The sequence below is a fragment of the Pongo abelii genome, chromosome 10 (assembly GCF_028885655.2).
Source record: "Pongo abelii isolate AG06213 chromosome 10, NHGRI_mPonAbe1-v2.0_pri, whole genome shotgun sequence".
NCBI classification, from domain to species: Eukaryota; Metazoa; Chordata; class Mammalia; order Primates; family Hominidae; genus Pongo; species Pongo abelii.
Window position 1 is genome coordinate 16,113,090 of NC_071995.2, and position 22,671 is coordinate 16,135,760.

Genomic DNA, 22,671 nt, shown 5'->3' on the forward strand with positions numbered 1-22,671 from the left:
AATCTCTAATTTATTTGTCTGTCTGCACCACTTGAGGCTAGGAACTATTTCTTATTCATTCTTGCCTCTCCTGCACCTAGGAGAGTGTCTAGCTCATATTCATTAAATAAATTTTGTTGAGCAGTACTGAAAGGCACAGATTTAAGACTTTGGAACCTTTCCCAATACTATGCCCTTGTCCTGTTGAATGAACGAATGAATCTCATGAGTTTCAAGACTAATGTTTCCCACATGTCATGATTAATGGTCAAACTAAATCTTGGTTCTTCTTTTTCTCTCTCTCTTTCTTTTTTTTTTTTTTTTGAGACAGAGTCTCGCTGTGTCGCCCAGGCTGGAGTGCAGTGGCACAATCTCAGCTCACTGCAAGGTCTGCCTCCCGGGCTCACACCATTCTCCTGCCTCAGCCTCCCGAGTAGCTGGGACTACAGGCGCCCATCACCATGCCTGGCTAATTTTTTAATTTTTAGTAGAGACGGGGTTTCACCATGTTAGCCAGGATGGTCTCGATCTCCTGACTTCATGATCTGCCTGCCTCGGCCTCCCAAAGTGCTGGGATTACAGGCATGAGCCACCGCGCCTGGTCGGTTCCTCTCTTTTAATCCAGTTTCCCAGGGTCTTTACTGACAGCCCTCTGTTAAGAACTGAGCAGTTTCTTATATCCTATCAGTGGTTTTGCCACTTCCTTTTTTTTCACCCCACCAACATGCTCCTCTCTTTCTCTAAGCGAAGTTGTGCAGTTTTTTTCTCTAAGCTATAAACAACTACACTTGGGATCCCAGGCCTTCCCTTCATTACCCTTATGAATATGCCTTTGTGTCAGTGGTTGGCCAGAGACAAATAGTAATAATAGAAAATCAATATACTGTATGGGGAGAAGGGGAAAAGTGCCTGGATTTAAGTTTTACATTAAGGTTCGGTCTATACACACTTATATTGATAAGATGTAATTGATAGATTATCTTAGTATTATTCACATGACATTATTTGTGCCTTCCTGAGAGGATTCTACCCTCCTATGATTCATGGAACTATCTCAACAACTTCCTAGGAATGATCCTCTCCTTTACTCCTACACAGTCCAACTACATGCAAAGGTGCCCAGCACATGGTTAAAAAACAATACTACCTGTGCAAATACAGATGCTACTCAGCTTATAATGGAGATACATCCTGATAAACCCATCATAAGTCAAAAAATGCATTTAATACCCTGATAAGCCCATCGTAAAGTCACAAAAGCATAAGTAGAACCATTGTAAGTCAGGAACCATCTGTATAAGATATCAAGACAAATAAAAGTGAATACCACACATATTACTTGTGAACTTTTAATAACACTGAACACAAACAGCTTGAATACAATAATTGGATAGATGGTCTTTAATTCATGTCTTTATGAAAATAGCAAAAGAGTATATTGAGAATGATTGAATCCAATTTACTCTAACAAAACCTTGCTTCTCAGTGTGACTCCCTGATCATCAGCATTGAAATCACCTAGAAGCTTACTAGAAATGTAGAAACTGGGGCCCACCCCAGACTTACTAAATCAGAATCTGCATTTTTAACAAGGTCCCAAGAAAATCAGTACACACATTATGTTTAAGAAGCTACTCTAATGAGTACACATTAAGTATTGATCACACTCCAGTTCCTTCTTAGAAAAGAACTCATGGCAGGGCTTAACCAGTGTGACTAAAGGAATGATCTCAGTGTTGGTCTGTCCTAAATTTTCCTTTGTGTCTACCCTGAACTGAGATTCGTCAGGGCCTTTAATACTAGGATTTACTCTTCCTTTATGCATGCACTCAAATTAGAGCCTTTGTCATCTGAGTCTTTACAGATGATATCTCTCAACAATGCTGGGAGTGTAGCCTAAAGCAATGTAATACTAAGTGAAGTCAGAAAACTGGCTACCCATCTGCAAATTGTTTGTTACTTGTCTGTCATAAGATAGCAACTTTGGTAGAATATGCATGATGACATAAGAAGCTTGTGCCAAAATGTAAATCACCTACATCACTAGGCACACTCTTAATTTCAGCTGCTATTTTTTTCTAAGTTAAACTTTTTCTTTTTTTTTCTTTCTTTTTTTTTATTATTATTATACTTTAAGTTTTAGGGTACATGTGCACAATGTGCAGGAAGTATCATGTTGATTTCTACTCAAGCATAGCTTGTTACCTCCTTGTGGACAAGAACATTGAATAGCACAGGCAAAGTGATTAAATGCAGAAGGCTTCCCTACTTGCTACAGTGTGAATGTGGTTAATCACAACAGGCCCTACATATTAGAGCACAAATTAATTATGACTATAGATTAACTGCTTTGTTAACTCCATAATTTCTCTTGGGTTCACAGCTAGATTCCCAGTACCTGGCACAGAGATGGCCTTCAGTGTCTGTTGAGTGAATGAACTGCCTAGCTCAACTCTCACTGTTTGCCTGTTGTTGTAGTTGTTGCTTCTGGCTTGGATTTATAAAGCTCCTGAGGTATAGATACTGTTGATTTTACCTAAAGAGGCTTCAGCAGAAGAGAACGTAGGGAGCAATCACACAAGAACTAGAAAAGACAAGGAAGGTCTCATGAGGAAAATGAAGATTAGTCTAGAATTTGAAGGAAAAATGGTACCTACATCAACATCATAGAGAAAAGGGGGTTCCTGGCAAGGAGAACATGGAATTTTGTGGAATGCACAGGATGTAGGAGGTAGGAATACATATGGCATTTCAAGGAATAAGCGTGCCATAGGTCAGCCAAAGGCTGAGGCAGTGGAGTACTGGGAGGAAGTGTTAAGAATTATGAATGGACCAGATTCTTACTTTAACATCTTTTTTTTTCCTAAGCCTAATGTACTTCTAAACTTGCCTCTTTTATTAAATGATATTCATAACAAAAGCAATACTAAAGTCCTTCCTTGCCTGTTTCCTCTACACACATAAAAATTAAACATTTAAATAAAAGTAGAAAAATTGTGACACTTTTTTAAAGCTTCAAGAGTAAGATTTCACATACAGATGACACATTTTCTACAAGGTAAAATTTAGAGCATTACTAATGCATATTAAATGCTAGATCAGTCTTTCAAGTTAGAGTACACAGAAGATAAAAATAGGTGCAATTTGGAAAGAACAAAGGTGAACTCGAAGCATACAGTGAATAGGCACAGATCAGCTACAAATTTTAGCAGATATTCATGTGCTTATTGAAATAAGCCACCTTTTCCTGCATGTGTGCCAAGTCCATTTATCCTTTTTAAGATGCTCCAGTAATGATAGGGTTTGGGGGGCGGGGGCGCTGATTGATGTGATCTAATTTTTCAGACTCAGGAGTTTTGGAGAAAGGTCAGTGTAGCAGAAAAGCTGCCCATTAGAAATAACATCTATAAACTGTCAGAAAAGAGTGCAAGCCAGAAGATGAAGCAATTCAGATTGCTTCCCTTCTTTTCCAAGGTTCTTGGAAAAAAAAATTTCATTACGCATAAGAAGTATAGCTAAATACTTAACTGAAGCTAAAACAAAATCATGTTTTCTAACAGTTCAGGTGAATTTCAAGCCATCCACGCCACAGGATAATGATGTCCTCCAAGTCTGACCTACAGGGAAGTTTTCTTCTAATTAATAAACAGACTACAGCAAGAAAATTAATTTATGCACCGCATTTACTTGTTAATGCCCTTCGAGAGCATAGCATTTCAGTAGGCACTGTGCACACGAGAAAGAGCAGAAGAACACGTCAAAGCTAGTTCTTTGGTGTTTTTTTTTTTTTTTCCCAGAGAAAAGAGACCTAATCCAACATTAGACAGAATTTGTCAAGATTACTAGATGCACGTTCAAAACATCCATTCAACAAACCAATTGAATTAGTTGGATATAAGAGTGTCCCCTCTGGGCCGGGCGCAGTGGCTCACGCCTGTAATCCCAGCACTTTGGGAGGCCGAGGTGGGTGGATCACGAGGTCAGGAGATCGAGACAATCCTGGCGGACACGGTGAAACCCCGTCTCTATCAAAAATACCAAAAATTAGCCGGGCGCGGTGGCGGGCGCCCGTAGTCCCAGCTACTCGGGAGGCTGAGGCAGGAGAATGGTGTGAAACCGGGAGGCGGAGCTTGCAGTGAGCAGAGATCGTACCACTGCACTCCAGCCTGGGCGACAGAGCAAGACCCCGACTCAAAGAAAAAAAAAAAGAGTGTCCCCTCTGACTCGTACTCTTCAGGATTCCCTGGGTGCCTTTTTAAAATTTAGGTCTGAGATTGCCTCTTTCATAACTTCTTCCAAATCCGGGTTCTGCCTGATTATTCAACCTGCTTCCACTCTCGTATCAGGCACTTCATACCTAATCCTCCACCATCGCTGCCACCAGTGTCTGAATGCATCTCACCTGCGTGCATTTTACCAAGATTCTCCCACTGCCTGGAGTGAGACCACACCTTTTTCACCCTGAAACACAGCCATTCCAGTTGTGGAAACTCAACTAGGGCACCTCTTCCTTCCCATCTTACCACATTTCCTGACCAACCCATGAATGGCCCCTTAAGACTTAAGTCCTCTTATTTTTCCAGTGATTAGATGAAATACTATATGTAAATAATTTAGCACCATGCCTGACAGTAGTAAATGACTATCATTATATAACATGTTATTATAATTACACTGCAGAGACAATATAACAAACATGGTGATTAAATGAGTAAAACTTGACATCACACTGCCTGTCTTTCAATACTTACTGTTCTGTGAATTGGTCAAGTTAATGGGCCCTCCCTTCTGGGTCAGTTTTCTTACCTGCAAAATGGGTACAATAATAGTTTCTACCTCACGGTGCATTTGTAAGAGTTGAATGAGTTAGTACAGAAAAAGCACTTAGTGTCTACCGCATAGTAAGTATGCAATAAATGTTAACTGTACTGCTGCTGCTGACGTACTTTTTAAACACTTTAATAAAAAATTTCAAATATATGCAAAATTAGAGACAATGGTATGCATATACTGAACACCCAGCTTTAGCAATTATCACATTTTGCCATTATTGTTTATTTATCTATTTCTCTTTGGTCTATTTTTCATTAGTGTAGTATTTTAAAGCAAATTCCAGACATTATCATCAGTTTCCCTTTAAATGCTTCCCTAAACAATGATGACTTTCTACATAGAACCACAGTTCCTTTTACATTCCTATCCTGCAAATATGTCTAAATAGGATATTTCATTTAACTTATTTATTTTCCTATCTTCCCTTCTGGGCTGTAAATCCTTGAAACCAGTGGTAATGATATTTAATTCATTTAAGCTGTAACTCACTGGCTAGAACACGGTAGTAGTGCAATAAATGTACTTTTTAAAGAGAGAGAGGGAGAGAGTTAAGGAGAGGGAGAATAGGAAGGGCTCACATAACAAAATAAGACATTAAACAAATGTTGACCTTAAAATAGGTGTAGTACAACTAGTGCCTGAATAGCAGTAAGTACCAAATGCTGTGATCCTAGAGAGGTGTCTCAGAAACCTATGCATAGGCAGGTTTAATTTGCCAGCAGGTTTTTACTTCATTGACCGGTCAGGTAGAGAAGAAGAAAGCAAAAATAAAAGAGTGTATTATTCTATGTCACAATGGTATCAGATTATTTTGGAGTCTGTGTCTATTTCTCATTTCCAATAATTTATGATATCATTTATCATTATTAAAGGAACCTTATTTTTAAAGCCCTGTGACACCTAGTGTGAATCAGAAGAGTTTGCAAAGTTTAAACATCATATTGTTAAATTCTGGAGTGGCTTTAACTAGCTCTGTGATCTTGGGCAAGTTACTTGCTTTCTCTGCTTCAGTTCTTCATTTTTAAAATGTGACAGGATTAGCACCTATCTCATTGGCATGACATGCTTAGAACAACACCTGATACATGAAAAGAATTTTTAAAATTTTATCTATTATTATTATCTAGTTATAAGAGAACAATGAAATAAAACAAATATGAAGCTTGCCCATTTAAAGAAAAAAAAAAGAATGATTTCATTGAAGGTACTTCCTCTGCCATGGAATTGTTAAATGAAACTTTGCAGCAATTCCAAAATAAGTTGACCCGGGGAGTAGGATTGGATTTTGCCAAACTGAAGATTTAAGATTTACAGCTTTTTGGTTGTAATTCATTCTTACCTCTGTCAAATGTGATTGCAAAGGGAAAGAAGACATCATAATTGTATGAAAGGGTTTTAACCGGGTGTTTTTTGTGTTTTGTTTGTTTGTTTTTACTAATTGTTTCAGGGCATTTGAGGCAATTGTAAAAGCTTACACGTGGTAACCACTACATAAGTATTAAAGTGATGGCTTGGTACAAAAATGGCTTTATGATGAATAAAATCACAAAAAACTTGGAAAAAGAGTTATAAAAATTATCTATAATTGAGTGCCAACTTTGGGCCTAATGTTTTATATAGTAGGTAGAACCCAATAACTGCCAATTATTTGGCAGTTTTGATGTTAGAAAAGGCCACGAGATAAAGTTCGGACAAAATACATTTTTTCTATTCCTCCAGATAGTAGGGTTCTCATTTTTCACAGAGGAAATTAGGGTTTAGATAGATAGGGGACTTGTATAAACCACATTCTGCAAAGCAACCACGTAGAAACGTAAGCCCAGGTTTTCAGGCTCATCTTATTAGTGGCTAATTCCAATGTCCTTTGCATATTTAGGAAATGCTTGCTGTAATAAAGAAGCAGCTGGGCAATAAGATATTAAATATTTTGAAAAGGGTAAATATTTAGTGATTTATCAAAGCAAGCACAAAGCACTGAGTACTTTAGCAGAAGAAATGGATTAAAGATGTGAGACCCATGTCACATAAACCAAAGATCTTTTCTCCTCCAGATAATGATGAGATTGTCACATCTATCAATTTATATGTATGTATTCCATTGTACATCCTCTCTCCCTAAATTTTAAAAAGTTATGATCATGTTGATATGCAAAGGGAATTTATGTGTTTGTTTAACTTTTTGAGGAGAAAGTGAGAAAGGGAAAATATTTTACATTCCAGGAGAGAAGCACTTTAGAGAAATTGAAGCAAATATTGGGAAGAAGTCAGGGCCAACTGGTGGAAAGTCCCCCAGGATGAAAGAGAGGAGCACTGAGCCCTGACCTACTTCTCACTAATTGCTGTGAACTTCCCATAAATTCCTTGCCCTTCCTTGTCTTCAGATTCCTCTTCTATAAAACAAGATGGCTGGGGAAAGACTCTGAGGTTTCTTGGAGTTTTTACAATTTACCGATCTTGTGAAATTAGACCATTAATTATCTTTTAAATGTATGTTTTCATAAGTGTTAGGATGGAAGAAATAAACTGGTAAAATATAAAATGGTTTGTAATCATAAATATTTCCCATATTTAATTATAGTTTATTTCTCATAGAAGTGTGAACTGAAGTGGGTTACACTGTTAAAACAATATTAGACCAGTTTGAAAAAAAAAAGCTAGAAAGTTTTATGCACTTACATATTTTGTGATAATCAGATATTAGTCACCATTCTTTATATAAACCCAATGTTACTAATTACTTAAGCTTTAAGATGAATGCCAACATTTTGATTTATTCACATCCATAACATAATTTGGAGAACCTAGAAATATTTTTGTTTTTACATTTGTGCAACGACATTTCAGGTTTGGTTTTAGAGTTTCTTCTTTTCTTTCAACATGATGCTGAGAAATACAAGTAATAGGATAATCACAGGTTCATTCCTAGCCATCGCTTTTGCCTGTCAATATCCTAATTACTTCCCTACTCCACTTAGATGACTCAGAGTCCATGCCATGAATACTGATGATGACAGATGATGCAATGGGGAGAGCTTATTGTAGCTCCATCCTGTCCTTTAACTTTCATTGTTTCTCCAGCCAAGAATTTAAGGGCACAGGTTAGAGGAGAGTCTGGTCATCAAAATAACATTCATTAGCCTTTCAAAATATGTCAGGCTAATAGGACAAGCAGCCAGCAAGGAGAAGCATCCCTGACTTTGCTGGACAGCATTCCCAATTATCAGCATCTTCTGGCATTTTAAGTTATAACTGAATATTCTCAAATAAATGTTGCAAGAATATGAAGTGTAGCATAAGTATTATCTTTTCAGTGAAATCTATTCTTATTTATTTACGTAGAGTGTATTCTATTTTAAATCATATATTTATGGACATAAAATTCACATATTTGACAAGTTTTTTGAAGAGGCTTTTCCATTGGAGTAAAAAGATGGAAATTTTTTAACAGCATTTGATTGGTATTCCATTTTCCTTTAATATTTGAAAATGTTATGTTGATCATCTTTTAGATAGGAATGGATCTATTAACTACCATGGAATCAATTTTTAGTTATCCATGAAAATAAAACAGGAAGAATTTTTAAATAAATATTCACTCTTTATTTACAAAGATTTATTAAGTCTCTGCTATGTGCCAGTCCTAGAGAAATAAACTAATGATGGCCTGGATGTTTTAGGAGCTTACAATGTTTTGGGAGACATGCACACAGAATGATTAAATGAGTCAGGAGATGGTGAGTTCCATAGCTGAGGTATACACAAAAAAAATGGGTGCATGAAAGAGGGTCACCTTACCTCTTCTGATAAGGTTATGAAGGTATCCCAGAAGAAAAACATCTGAGCTGAGTCTTAAAAAGACAAGAGAATATTCCCAGATGAAGAAAGGGGAGCAGGCCATCTCAGGCAGAGGAGACATCAATAGATTTTCAGCAAGTGTGTAGAGTGTTTAAAGACTGATTGACAGTGGCAAAAAATATTTGCCACTGTTCTGATTTATTTATAAACTCCTCCAAATAAATATATAGAATTAGTGTCTTGCATTTTATAGTGAAAATGGTGAAAGTTAGTTGGATCCAACTGCGCAGGTCATGAAGTCCCATCTCATCTGGGAGAGAGAGATGCCTTCCTCAGGCATCAAGTCCTTTCTTCTTAAAGCTGCAGTTATTTCACCACTATTTAAATTTGTGTTTTCCCAATTGTCAGAGACTACAGTCAGACTGCCTCTTGGATTTCAGTAATCTTTGATTTACCTGTTTACGCCTTTCACGTATTTGTTGTTGTTTGCATTTTGACTTGTAGAAGCTCTTTACAAACATGAGTTTGTCATTTTTGTAGTGCTCATACTTTCATAGTACTTTGCTAGTTTTGTTATTTTGTCTATGATTTTACCCCATACACAAGGTTTATTTTATAAGTTTAGCTAACAAATACTTACTATGTGCCAAGTTTTATTTTAATGTTTTTTTACAAATGTTAACACATTTAATCTTCATAACAATCCTATGGGGAAGGTATTAACATGCCTACGTTACAGGTAAGAAAACTGAGCTACATCCTGAAGGTCACATAACTTCCCCAAGGCCTTACTGTGGTAGGTGTGAGGCCAGAGAATACTACAAAGCCCTACTTTGAGCCTCCACTAAGCTGCTTTCTTTCAAATTTGTCTTCTGTTCCTTTATGGTATCTGTATTTTATATCTTATTAAACAAGGCCTTGCCCAGCTCAGATTATAAAATAACCTCCTAGACATTCTTCTAATAATTTTATACTTCTGTGACTTTTGGGTTTAGAACTTTAATCAATCTGCAATGTGTTCTTGTGCATGATTTGAGTTAGAAACCTTCTCAAATGTTATATTATTTATTGCAATAACCACTGTTTCTCTCATTTATTTGAAATGATAAATTTATTGTAAAATAGATTTTCATATATATATATGCATTTTTGTAACTTTTTTATTATATTTCATTGTTCAATTTGTTCATTCCTTCACTAATACCATACATTGTTCTAATTACTGTTACTTTTTAGCATTGAAATTGATGTTTAAGTGTTCCCTTTTTAAAAAATATTTGTCACTGTTCTTATTTATTTATAAACTCCTCCAAATAAATATATAGAATTATTGCCTTACATTTTATAAAGTTGGTTTGTTTTGGTGGAGGGGATTAAATATTGACTTGGGATGCAATATACTTATAAAACTAATTTGAAGAAAACTGATATTGTCAAAATAATTAACTTTTTCATACTAGAATATGGGGTGTCTTTTCATTTATTAAGGTCTTTCTTGTATTTCACTACATTTTTAGTTTTTTTCTTAAGTCTTACACAATGTTTGGTAGGCTTATTTCTAAGTATTTTATCATTGTTTTCTACTTTTAATGAGATTTCAAATTCCATTAAAATTTTTAATTGGATCCTGCTGATACATAGAAAAACTATTAATGTTTGCATGTCTTTCTTGTATATAATTGCTATATTAAATTATCTTATTAATTCTAGTAGTTTTTCAATTAGTTATCTTGGAATTTTTCTTAGTCATATCCATGAAAATTGTTAGCTTTATCTCTTCTTTTGCAATGTTTACACTTTTTAATTATATTGTCTCATTGTGGATATGTACTTATAATGAAAACTATTTGTGATAATATTCTTAATTTTCTAGTTCCTGGTTTTAGTTGAAATTCTTTGTATATTTTGCCAGTTAGATTGTTCTTACACAGTAGTTTGATTTTTATTCCTAGACTAGTTATTCCATTCTCACATTTAAATGACACTTTGGCTGCTTTAGGTTCTCAATCCTTTGTCTCAGAACTTCCTAGCATCTTGTGTTTCAGGGAAGGCTGAGGCCAATCTGAGAGTTACTACCTTCCTTGTTTTTAAAAGATTGTGCTACCTTCCTTGGTTTTAAAAATTCTCTTCATTCTTGAAATTCAAAGATTTTATCCAAATTTCACCTAAATGTGTATAGATTTGGAGTTAGGTTTTCCAGATAAAATACCAGACACTCAGTTAAATTAAAGTTCAGATAAATAACAAATAAAAACTATTTCCCAGCTGTATCATTTTTATTTGCTCAATCTGATAATCCTAATGGGGTATTGACTGTTAATATATTATTATCATTATTAATTATTATTATTATTACTGTTTGCAATCAATGGGCTATTTTAAAATAAAGTCCTTTATCAGATCAGACCAATTTTTCAGTTACTTCTTTGACACAGCATAGCAGGTCAGAAAACTGGTTCTTAAAAATCATTGTGTGTATTCAATGTGTCTTACATTTAACTCCCAGACAAGCTGTTTATAATTTGATAGTATGTCTTAGGCTCTTAGATGCTCACATGCTAGAATAAGACAAAAAAAATTAGGCCATTCCCTTTTCTCCTTTATTCCCTGTTCTTTCTATCTGGAAAAACAGATATTGGAAATGCTTCATCTATTCCCTATGTCTCATAACTTTTCTATTAAATGTATATACTTTTGTCTTTTATGCCTCATGTTTTGGGAGTTTATCTTCACCCACATTAATTTTAATATGTATGCCTAATAAATCTATTAAAAATTTCTACTTTTAATGAGATTTCAAATTCCAATAAAATTTCTAATTGTATCTTGCTGATATATAGAAAAACTATTAATGTTTGCATGTCTGTCTTATATATAATTGCTATATTAAATTATTTTATTAATTCTAGTGGTTTTTTAGTTAGTTTTCTTGGGAATTTTTCTTAGTCATGTCTATGAAAATTGTTAACTTTATCTCTTCTTTTGCAAAGTTTACACATTTTAATTATATTGTCTCATTATGGATATGTACTTATAAAACTATTTGTGATAATATTCTTAATTTTAAATTAAGAATCTTTTTAATATCTTAACCTTACATGTATAAATTTATTAGGTCTGATAATTTTATTATTAGACCTTCACTAAAATGTTAAATTTTAGCTATCATGGTTTTAATTTCAAAAATTTTTTTTCTTGATCTTAGGTTATTTCTTTTTCATAGCAATTTGTTCTTGCTTTATGACTTTTGAGTTTTTTCTGTTTTAGCATTATCGTGGTTTCCTCTAAGATTGATCAACTTTCTCCTTTTACATAAGCATATTTGTTGATTTTCCTCAAATATCTGGTGAAACTTGATTTCCATTCTTATGTTATTAATATTTATAAATGAAGTATTGGTTTATCAATGTACGTAACTACAGTGGTTTTAACAATAGTTATGAAAGGCTGGTTTTGCAGTAGGCTTCTTCCCTGACTAGGAGAGAGAAATGTGTGGATCTGGTTTTCCTTTTCTCATTATGCAAGCAGGAAGAACCAGAAAAGCAGGGGCACTCTCATGATTGCCAAAGCAAGTGCTCATCTGGGTGGTACTTTTAAGATCAAGTGCTTTGGCAAAGGATGAGGTAAAACTCAAAGACGATAGCATCACTGTTTTCAGAACTTCATTCAGAGCCATTACGACAAATAATTTGGTTGCAAGGGTGTTTGATACCTGAAATAACATAAGGATTCTTAACACTTTCATTGTCTGTTCACAGTTGTCTGCAAAAAGCAAGGGAAAGCATAGAGGTCATGCATGGTGTTATTTTTCATTTGTGGGAGTAGAATACATGTTCTTATTTTGATATTAAAATTAGGAAAGATTAGTGGTCAAAATTGAAAGTATAGAGCGTTACTGTGACATAATTCAGTTTCTTATAAGCGGATCATATATAAGAGTACCCCAAAATACTTTGTATTGTGCTTCCAACTTTTCTGTAAGTTAAAATTATTTAATAAAAATGATTTTTTTATAATCAAGGAATCTAAAGATGCAAAATTATAATTAGATTTAGGTTTAACTTAAAGTGACAGAAAACACAAAATATTACTGTTTCAAATAAGATAGAATTTATATCTTGCCTACACAATGTAAGTGGTCATCCAAGCCTGGAATGGTGCTCCTTGGTGTCAGGAACTTGGGTTCGTTCTGTCTTGCAGCCTCTCCATGCAGGAATTCCATGTTCAGGGTCAGCCCATGGTCTAAGACAAATGCTGGAATTTCAGCATTTCCATTCACATTCCAGCCAGCAGGAAGGAGATGATTGTCAAAAAGTGCACTCTTTTCCTCTAGGAACACTTTCTAAAAGTTTTACTTTCTTCCTGCATCCCAGTGTCTAGGAACTGGTCACATAACCATATCTAGCTACAAGGAAAACTAATAAATACAAAAGCTGATAATTACTTCTCAGCATTCCTGTGCCTACTACAAATCATAATTATTGTAGAAATTGGATATTGAAGACAATGAAGAAAACAATGAAGAGTATTTGCCACACCATTTGAACAGGGTGTTTGTTGAATCTCGTGAAGCTCATATTCATCCGTTTCAAAGACATCCGTGAGTGCTTACCATGCACGAAGCACTGTGCCAGGACTTGAGATAAAAATGTTGAGAACAACACACTTGGTCTCTGTGCTCATGGAGTTTTAGGCTAATGGGAAAGGTGGGGATTCAAAACATAATGAAGCATATTTGAATATTAACAAAAGCTAAGAGACTGTTAAGAGGGAAATTATCACATGTTCTGAGAATGTTTCACAAGACTTTGCCAAGCCAGGGCAGGATGATGCTGATCTAAGAAGGCTTTCCTGAGGACATGATACATGTACTCAAATCCACAGGATGAATGGGAATATGCAAAGGAGAGGCTAGAGTAGGAATATCAAAGAAGGCAGCATATGCACAAATGTCACGGGGAAAGGAATAATAATCCAGTTAAGAAACTGAAAGATCTTTATGGCTGGAGTACAGCAAACAAGGAGGAAAGCAGGAGAAAATGAGACTAGAAAGGTTCTCAAGGTTAAAATAATGTAGAATCAAATGCAGGCCACATACAGTTATTTGTGTCATTAAAGGGTTTGAGGCAGAGAGCAACATGACCTGTTTTATACATTGAAAAATGTTCTGAATGCAATGTAGAAAACAACTGGAGAAGTGTAAGAGGAGACTATGCTAGGAGTTCAGGCAAGGTAGGAGAGAGAGCAATGTGGACAGAATCAAGAGATATTCAAGAGATTAAAAGCAGTAGGACCTGATGATAATTTAGATAAGAAAGAGTGAAGGTAAAAGAGGAGTTGAAGGTGATTCCCACATTTCCAGATTGTACAAATGGATGGATGGTGGACCATTTATTTTCTGAAACAGAGAAATATCAAATACCAATTAGGGGAAAGATGCTGATTTTTAGTTTGATTTAAGAGCCTTGAGTTTGCAGTGCCTTTCTGACGTTCAAGTAGGCATTTGAGGTAGGCAGTTAAACATACAAATCTGGAACACCGAGAAAATAGCAAGCCTAGAGATACAGATTTGAGAGGTTTTTGCACATAGGTAGTTGGTAACTAAATCACAGTTTCAGAGAGGAGCCCCTACAGAGCTAGCAGGGAGAGAGATGAGAAAAGACAAGAATCTGGGACTTGAATCTAAAAGGCAGGCAGAAGAAGGGTGGCAGAAGGCAGCAACGGAGACTGAGGAGGGTGGGTGAGGAGGTAGGGCTCTGTTGGGAGTTTGTACTGTGATAGAAGCCGAGGGATTCTAAAGCACTAAACAGGCAACTTCTTCCTTGACTTCTTAAGTCAAGGAAGAGGAGGGCTGAAAGAAAAAATTGAGAGTACAGAAGGGTTCTGAAATGTTACTGCAAAGATAAGATGTGACAAGTATCTCTTAAAGATGGTGGTTGTCATGGTGGTGGTGGCTGTGTCTGTGTATCTTTGTTATGCATCAATATTTGAACCATTTGGGGAGATGTCCGTCAAAGAATACAAAATTTCAGTTTGGCAGGAGGAATAAGTTCAAGAGATCTATTGTACATCATGGATGCTTAGTAACAATATATTGTATACTTGAAAAATTTCTAAGAGTAGATCTTAAGTGTTCCCACCACACACACACAAAGTGTGTGAGGTAATGCAATGTTAATTAGCTTGATTTAACCATTCCACAATATACACATATATCAAAAAATTATGTTGTACAGTATAAATATATACAATTTTGTCAATTAAAAGTAAACGAATGAATGAATTAATTAAAATATTTGGAGCACTCTGAAGCTGAATTCAGAAATGATGCTAAAGAAGACTTGACTTTGTTAAAGACAGAATTTTCACAGAATATATGGAAATAGTAATTATTGCCTAAAAACTGTATTCAATATTTTGATATTGACCTCAATAAAAAAATGTGTAATCAATTTTTGAACTTCTAGTCACTCAGGGGACAGAATGGTTACCATTTGCTGTCCTAAAGAAAGGGTAGCATAGGGGCTTGTCCCAGAAACAATCAGTTGGTCTTCAACTAAAAAAGTGGATATTTCCATCCGGGACATTTGCCTGGACACCACCATGTTAGATTCTAAAAATCAAACATGTGTCCCACCTTAACTTTGCCTTTAGTCGCTGAAAGAATGGACCTAGATTTGAGAGAGGAGAAGAGTGAGGGTCATCCCTCTTCATCTCAGGAGGAATTAACTAGTTATTTCACTCAGTTTGGGAAGAATTTGCCTTCAAAAATTATACCTTTTGGAAAACTATACCATATAATTATTTATCTTCCTTCAAAATATGAATTATTTGATCTTTTTCTCACTTCAACTTTTCAAAAATTTCACATAAGAAGCCCTATTCAATTATCTCCTTCTGTAATTAAAACATTTTAGTAGGTGTGCAACCAAATTGCCAAACTAAGACAGATCTTGTTATTTTAAAAGAACATTATAATTTCAATTGTTCTAATAATTGTTATTATTCGATAGAGCAAATTATATATGAATGCAATTTTCAAAGCAAATGAAAACATAAGAAATTCATGCTACAAATTTGGATAATTTCAAAGTCTTACATTTGGCTTTTTACCTTGGAAAATATTAATATTAGAAAAACTGTGCAAAATTATGGAATCTAGACTAAAGAATGATAGATTATGATGATAACTTTTTACAATTCTTATTTTATTATTTCTTTTAAACCTGCTTTTTCAATCTAGAGAAGCATGTCTAATCTCACTCCACATTCATACTGCATATTATAACATGGTGTTAATAATCTTAAGTAATATTCCATGGCCAATCAACCTTCTTTAGACACTAATATTCATATGAGACTGAGCTTAACAGCTGTTTTTTGTTTTTGTTTTTGCTTTTTTAGCTTTTATTTTAAGTTTAGTGGTATGTGTGCAGGTTGGTTATATAGATAAACTCATGTCATGGGAGTTTCTTGTGCAGATTATTTCGCCATCCAGGTATTATAATCCTAGTACCCATTTGTTATTTTTCCTGATCGTCTTCCTCCCCTCATCCACCACCCTGATGTAGGGCCCAGTGTCCATTGTTCCCCTCTATGTGTCCATGTGTTCTCATCATTTAGCTCCCACTTATAAGTGAGAACATGCAGTATTTGGTTTTCCATTCCTGCAATAGTTTGCTAAGGATAATGGCCTCCAGCTCCATGCATGCCCCTGCAAAGGACATGATCTCATTATTTTTTTACTGCTGCATAGTATTGCATGATGTATATGTAACACATTTTCTTTACCCAGTCTACTGCTGATGGGCATTTAGGTTGATTCTATGTCTTTGCTATTGTGAATAATGCTGCAGTGAATATATGTGTGCATGTGTCTTCATGACAGAACAATTTATATTCCTTTGGATATATATCCAGTAGTGGGATTGTGGGTTTAAGTGGTAGTTCTATTTTCAGCTGTTTTAGGAATTGCCACAGTGTCTTCCACAATGATTGAATTAATTTACACCCCCACCATCAACATATAAGCATTCCCTTTTCTCCGCAACCTTGCCAGTATCTGTTATTTTGTGACTTTTGAATCGTAGCCTTCTGACTGGTGTGAGACAGCATCTCATTGTGGTTTTGATTTGCATTTCTCTAATGATCAGTGATGCTGAGCTTTTTTCATATGCTTGTTGGCCTAATGCATGTCTTCTACAGAAAAGTGTTTGCTCATGTTCTTTGCCCACTTTTTAATGTGGTTGTTTATATTTTTTGCTTGTAAATTTAAGTTCCTTGTAGGTGCTGGATATTAGACCTTTGTCAGATACACAGTTTGCAAAATTTTCCTCCCATTCTGTACGTTGTCCGTTTACTCTGTTGATAGTTTTCATTTGTTTGTTTTTGTTGTTGTTGTTGTTATTGATTTTGCTGTGCACTCTTTAGTTTAATTAGATCCCATTTGTTAATTTTTGCTTTTGTCACAATTATTTTTGATATCTTCACCATGAAATGTCTGCCTGTTCCTATATCCAGGATGGTATTGCCTAGGTTGTCTTTCAGGGTTTTTATAGTGGCTTTTTTTTTTTTTTTTTTTTTTTTTTTTGCGACAGAGTCTCACTCTGTCGCCCAGGCTGGAGTGCAGTGGCGCTGATCTCAGCTCACTGCAACCTCTGCCTCCTGGGTTCAAACGATTCTCCTGCCTCAGCCTCCTGAGTAGCTGGAACTACAAGCGTGTGCCACCATACTCGGCTAACTTTTTGTATTTGTATTTTTTTTTAGTAGAGACGGGGTTTCACCGTATTAGCCAGGATGGTCTCGATCTCCTGACCTCATGATCCACCCGCCTTGGCCTCCCAAAGTGCTGGGATTACAGGCGTGAGCCACCACGCCTGGCCAGTTTTGGGCTTTACATTTAAGTCTTTAATCCATCTTGGGTTGTTTTTTGTATATGGTGGAAGGAAAGGGTCCAGTTTCAATCTTCTGCATATGGCTAGCCAGTTATTCCAACACCATTTATTGAATAGGGAGTATTTTCCTCATTGCTTTTTTTGTTGGCTTCGTTGAAGATCAGATGGATGTAGGTGTGTGACGTTATTTCTGGGCTCTCTATTCTGTTCCTTTGGTTTACATATCTGTTTTTGTGCCAATACCATGCTGTTTTGGTGATTGTAGCCTGCGGTATAGTTTGAAATTGGGAAGCGTGATGCCTCTGGCTTTGTTCTTTTTGCTTAGGATTGCCTTGGCTATTCAGACTCTTTTTTTATTCTATGTGAATTTTAAAATAGTTTTTTTCTAGTTCTGTGAAAAATGCCTTTGGTAGTTAGCAGCTGGTTTTTGTTTGTTCATTTGTTTTTGAAACAGAATGTTGTTCTGTGCCTTAAGTTTGAAAATCCTCCAAAATTTTCTGTCCTTTCACTGAATATGTGGTCTCTTGGTCACAATGCAGCACTGAATTCCCTGTTAATATGCATATCTTGGGTTCTTCTTTTTATTCAGTATGCACAGAAGTTGCTCTCTTGAAAATAAGTAGTCCAGTAAAATGCCCTTTGCAGAGTTATATCCCATATTTCTAGAAATAAATTCTACCAAATATTAGCACTACTGAATAACACTTTTAGCAACATTTAAACTATTGCCTTTTTAGTTGAAAGCAAACATAAACTCACATGAAACATCTTAAGTTCAAATGCACTAATTTTCAATTTCATATCAAATTTCAAAATACTTTTAGGTTTCTATTCAACACTTTGGTTTTCATACATAAGCCACAGAGTATACTAAAACTCATTTGGGTGGCATGTTTCTCATATAAGCAAAGGTAAAGACTAAGGACAAGTAAGTTCTTTATTTTCTATCAGGGTGAATGATAAAATAGTAAAGATCAGTATTTCCTGGAAAAGGGGAAAATTGCTTTCAGCAGGAGTTTACAAATCCACTTGGCCATTGAACATTTTTCACAGATGACATCAAAAGTGTTATTCATGTAAATGCATGGGAATTTTTTTCCAACGTAGGTAAGTGTTATTATGTTAAATGAAACACAGACCTACTTAAACATCACTTAATTTATGGTAGGCTTTTCAACAAGCTGGCCAGATTTGGTTGATGTTTCTCAAAAACTACTAAAATTTCAATCAAGTGAATGTCTGTGAAATGCTTTGAAATTTAAAAGAGCTGTTGAATGTGGGCAAAGATTTAGCTATAGGGATGTTCAATGAACCACTGATTATCACAAAGAAAATGTGAAACAACCTAAATGTGCAACAATAGGAGTTTGATTAAATACATTATACTATATCCATAATAATTTGGCCCTTTTGGTTGCAAGAATCACAGATACAGTCAGACAATTTCAAAATAATAGGTGCTTTTGCAAAGAAGCATTAGCATCTCTGCTGCAGGACATAGTCCTAACTCCTACCCTTCTCCTCTCAAGGTGGTCTATTGGTATAATTTTTAAAGACACCAGTGCCCCCTGTTTTTCCCTAACTTAGCGGAGAAGATCTGACAAACTTATTCAGTGACTATCATGTATGAAGCATCTCCTATATTTATAACGTGTGGGCAAGAGGCTGATATAGGGTAATAGACTTTCCTAACTATAATAGGATAAGAGGGATTGTAGCTATCAAAAATATGACAGATCTTTCAAAAGTATGTGAAATTATTAATTTAATGATGACCCATAAGTCATGATTTTATGCTATTTGGCATAGCTTCACAAAACACAATTTTCATATGTATTGAAAACTAAAGCAAAGGAAAAGTATAAAAATTTTTGTGTAACTAAACTGACATGACATCAGTCATAAAATCTCTGCTTGGCAATCTCGTCTGTCATTCTTTCAAAAATAACTTATTTATTAATGTCAACAGTGATGCTGCTTTGCACTGTATTGAATATAAATCTGTTGTTCTTTTGGTATTTTGGCTAAGGTTGGCTAAATTATCTTAGTAAATAAATTAGCAAAGCACCTTTTTTATCTTTTTGGCAATCTCTCTCTATAATTGCTCTTTACTTGTATCAGTTTTTCTCTTTTTCTCATATTTCTCAAATATATATCGCCATTGGTTCTTCTTTCTCTTGATTGAGAATTTCTGAGAAATGTTGGTCCATAGTAATCAGTATTCCAGGGTTAGATGAAATAACCAGGCCTTAGTGAGAAATGATTGTTCAGTACCATGGATAGCAGAACACTTATTTCTCCAAATACTAACACGTACTCCTCCAAATTTTAGCTGCCTTACCATTGAAAACATTCCTATCAACATGTCTTTGGCTCAGGCTATTATTTTCAGGCCAAGAAATTCTAGTCAGACTAGCCAGATTGGCTATACTTTTTAAACTATCTGTGGCAAAAGATCAAGGTTTTTCCCACCACTCAATCTACCGTGTACCAATATGTTCATCATGGAAACTGAACAACCTGCTCCTGAATGACTACTGGGTACATAACGAAATGAAGGCAGAAATAAAGATGTTCTTTGAAACCAACAAGAACAAAGACACAACATACCAGAATCTTTGGGACACATTCAAAGCAGTGTGTAGAGGGAAATTTATAGCACTAAATGCCCACAACAGAAAGCAGGAAAGATCTAAAATTGACACCCTAACATCACAGTTAAAAGAACTAGAAAAGCAAGAGCAAACACATTCAAAAGCTAACAGAAGGCAAGAAATAACTAAGATCAGAGCAGAACTGAAGGAAATAGAGACACAAAAAAACCTTCAAAAAATAAATTTATAAAAAGTTAAGGCAAACACACAAAATACAAGCAGTAATTTCTTTTTTATTATTACATAAAAAACAAACATAATATAGTCTGGCAAATTGCTGTGACAGTTTTAAACAGCCCTGTGACGGCATCCAGTTGATAAAAGTGAGTGGAGCCCCAGCATGTGAGAGAGGCAGAGAGTTTCCCTCTGTGACTCACCTTTCCACTGGAAATCCAAGCAACCCAGGACAAGAGAGAGCACTTTGCTTCTCCTAATTCCTGGAGTTAACTTAGGGAGAGTCTTGGAGAAATTGTGAAAGAAAGACACCAGGAAAAGTGGCAGAAGTTTTCTCAGACCCTGGATGAGAGTAAGATGCCATTTTAAATCTGGGTGCATACAAAGTCAACCATGCTTTGGTGCCCTAGCACCATGGCTGCAGAGGCACTTTAGTCTTGGCCCAGAGATTGAAGCATCTTCTCTGGAGTGGTGTGGCGGCTTCCACAGCCAGAACTGTGAAAAGTATCTCAGCAGTAGTCTCTGGAATTGTGCTCTCCCCCATCACAGGCAGGAGGAGAGTTGCTACAGTTGTGGTTTCTTCTGAGCAGCAAGACTTGCAGCCAGGGCCAGCTTGGCAATCTGGAACTGATTTGTGTGTGCCCTTGCTGAGTGCCCCATCCTCCTCCCCTGAGATTGTGGTGCAACAGAGCCCTCCCTGCTCCATCCCTAGGCAGAAATCTGGTTATTTGGAACACCTGCTTGGCTAGACTAACAGCCTGAGCCACACCACCCTTCCTTGACATATATTGTAGTACAGAGAGGGTCTCTCTGCTCCATGCCCAGGCAGATCTCCAGGCATTCAGAGCACCCATTCACCTGGTTCAGCAGCCGGAGCCACCTATCCTTCCTGTGAAAAGACTGGTACAGAGAGACCTTCTCTGCTACATGACCAGGAAGATCTCCAGGCATTCAGAGAACCTGCTTGCTTAGTTCAGCAGCTAGATTTGCCTCACCCCTCCTGTGCAGAAATCTTTGTGCAGCGGGGCTCTCTCTGCTCCACACCCAAGAAGATCTCTAGACTTTTGGGACATTGCTGACCAGGACCATCAAGACTGTCCAAAGATCTTGGTGCAAGGAAGCCCTCTCTGTTCACACTCAGGCAGATCACCAGACATTCTGAGCATCCAGTCTTCTGGTTCAGCAGCCTGAGCTGCCCCACCATTTATGGACATAGATCATGGCATAGCAAGACCCTTTCTGCTCCATGCTCAGGCAGATCTCCAGGCATTTAGAATACCTGCTTGCCTGGTATGGCAGCCTGAGTTGCACAACCCCCTCTGTTTGTAGATATTGGTGCAGGAAGACCCTCTCTGCTCCACACCCAGGAAGATCTGCAGGCATTTGAAGCACCCACTCTCCTGGATTAGGAACCTGGAACACAGAACTTGGAGCAAAGGTGGTTTCCTGACTCCACATTTAGACACACCTCTGGGTGCCTGGTAGCCACCCACTGGATTCTCACTTGATACTGGTGCTTGTGCCTGCATCAGGGGACCTCCAGGCAGGCCTGCCCAACTGGCCCCACCCTTTATGGCTCCTGCCCCCACAGTGCTGAGCAGGGACCTCAGACCAATGTGTATCCTATGAATCAACCCATTGCCTGGGCAACAAAGAACTTCCACTTCTAAACACAGACAAAGTACATACCAGCCACTTTGGCCACAGCTGGCTGTTATCTACAGGCTTGTAGGACAAACTTCACAGCCCAATATAAAACCTGTTGAAAGAAGTGCATACTGCTATAGAAGCAAAACTGAAAGACCCTCCTCAGCATTCTTTACAGTCACAGCCCACAAGGCAGGGAAGGGAAAGAGAATAATAGTAATGACATTAGAAGGAAAGAAAGATAAAGGAAAAGCCCTACCTGTATGAAATAAAATGCAAAAATTAGAAGTGCCAGTGTCTCCAGGTGAGAAGCAACCAGCACAAGAATTCTAGCACTGTGAAAAACCTGAATGTAGTGAAACCACCAAAAGATTGAGCTACGTCTCCAGCAATGGTCCCTAGCCAAAATGGAAACTCAGAAATAATAAATAAAAATTCAAAGCATGGATTGCAAGGAAGCTCATGCAGATCCAAGACAAGGTTGAAAATCAACAAAAGGAAATTTCTAAATCAACCCAGGAAATGAACAAAAAGATAAACATCTTTAAAAGAAATCAATCAGAGCTTCTGGAATTGAAAAACTCACCTAAAGAATTCCAAAATACAAATGAAATCTTTATCAATAGACTGAACCAAGCAGAAGAAAGAATTTCAGAGATTGCAGACTGGTCTTTTGAACTACCCCAATATGGCAA

At 36.5% G+C, this 22,671-nt stretch overlaps 1 protein-coding gene across 2 annotated transcripts in view; it reads left to right on the forward strand.

The window, feature by feature from the left end:
* Positions 1–22,671, forward strand: part of PTPRO (protein tyrosine phosphatase receptor type O) — a 285,274-nt gene that overhangs the window by 94,885 nt on the left and 167,718 nt on the right. The gene's annotated exons all lie outside the window — the stretch shown is intronic.